The following is a 1,662-nucleotide window of genomic DNA, read 5'->3' as shown; positions in this document are numbered from 1 at the left end:
TCCTTCCTCCACGTATTTTAATTCACAGGAACAGTAAACAAGCATCCTGCCACTTCCTCACCGAGACAAACCTCAATCTACATTTATGCTTTGAACAGGGTGGCAGCAAAAATGGCCAACGTCTGAATTCAGATGGACCAAATATAGACAACTGTATATTACAGGCCTTCAATTTTGGGAGCCCAGTGCGAGACATCGATACCCTGAATTCCAGAGGTGCTGTGTTGCAGGAACTCAAGGCCAAAACTTCTGTGACCCACAATAAGTGGTCACATTTGAAAGAGGTCAGCCAGGATACTGGTCCCATCAGACTGCATTCAGGGTGGGGGAAAAGGGGTCAGAGAGCATGATTCACCTTCCATCATTAACCCCAGTGAAAGGCGGTATGAGACACCACTACCCCGATGTCACCTGCTCCCATGCTCTCACAACACAAAGCTCCAGGTGCTGAAGAATTGGGCCCTTCTCCTTCATTTGGCTTCAGGAGTGAAATCAAACCTACAGAATCTCAGGAGGCTGAAAAAAGTCAGAAGGCTTTGAAGGAACAGATCTGCAACTGCATCAGCACAAAGCCAAGGAAGTCAGTGACACTATATGGGTTTACGGACTGGGCCCTGTGATCTTAGCAGAACCTGTTAATGCCCTGCCTCGATTTGGGACATCCATGCACATGCTCCCAAACTAGCTTGTGCAGCTCCAGGCCTGCTACCCAGACAAAAAAAAAAGACGCAAAAAGGAAGGTGCCAAGAACTCACAGGTCTGAGCAAAATGCCCTTGTGACTAAAATTGCAGGCAGCAGGGAGCAGTGGGGGGAATCCCCCGATTTCAAGATTTCTCTATGGTATTTGCGGCACTCTGCAACACTGCAAATTCCTGAACAAACAAACAAGCCAAGGAAACCCAGCTGGAAAGCAGCAAGTTTCTCTCTTTCTCCAGCAGCCAAGCTCCACCCTTTGCTGGGGAGACTGACAGGCTGTTGCCCTAATTAGCCCCACGCAGCATGGGGGCAAATTTAGCCAAACATTTCAATTCAATCCTCTTTTCCCCCCACCAACCAGGAGCAGGCATGGTTTTCAGCACCTCCTGGGGTCACTGGAAGACATAGCCCCCCATCTCTCCACCCCTTCCCCATGCTCTTAAAGGGGAAGGAAGCAAGGATATTACATGCAAACAAACTGACAGCCGCACTGAACAGTCGAAACCAGCCAGAAATGTGAAGAGTCAGCAAGTGACCACGTTGTAGGGCACCGCCACATTAGACACACCAGGGCCAGGCTCCGCTGGGGCGCACCTGATCCACCTACAGCCTAGTGACCTTTGCTCCCCTGTTGGGCTTGATTCAGCTAAGGGAACCTTGGCTCAACAGCTGGGGCTGGGCAGGCAATGCACCCTCCTTTTGCAAGCTCAGATCCTTCTCGTTTCTCCTGCACCAGGCAACAGTCCTGGAGACCTCCAGCTCTGGGCTGGGATGGAGCTGTTCCATTCACCCAAGGGGATGGATCTCCACTTCCCTAAGATCTCAAAGTGGATCTGATCTGATCTCCCAGCCAGGGGAGCAGGGGAAAGCCAGGGCCCCTTCGGCCGCTTTGTGGGGATAGTTCTCCACCCCCATCCCTAGCCCCTAGCGCAGATCAGGACACTGGGAATGATCTGCATTGGGGG

The 1,662-nt window shown here is 51.6% G+C and overlaps 1 protein-coding gene across 2 annotated transcripts in view; it reads right to left on the bottom strand.

The window, feature by feature from the left end:
• CUNH15orf59 (chromosome unknown C15orf59 homolog) overlaps positions 1-1,662 on the bottom strand; it is an 87,573-nt gene that overhangs the window by 83,229 nt on the left and 2,682 nt on the right. The gene's annotated exons all lie outside the window — the stretch shown is intronic.

Source organism: Gavialis gangeticus, unplaced genomic scaffold (assembly GCF_001723915.1).
Source record: "Gavialis gangeticus isolate Ggan-Ray unplaced genomic scaffold, GavGan_comp1, whole genome shotgun sequence".
In the NCBI taxonomy this organism is placed as follows: domain Eukaryota; kingdom Metazoa; phylum Chordata; order Crocodylia; family Gavialidae; genus Gavialis; species Gavialis gangeticus.
The sequence above is the reverse complement of the archived record's forward strand: the minus strand, read 5'-3'. Positions and strand labels throughout refer to the sequence as shown.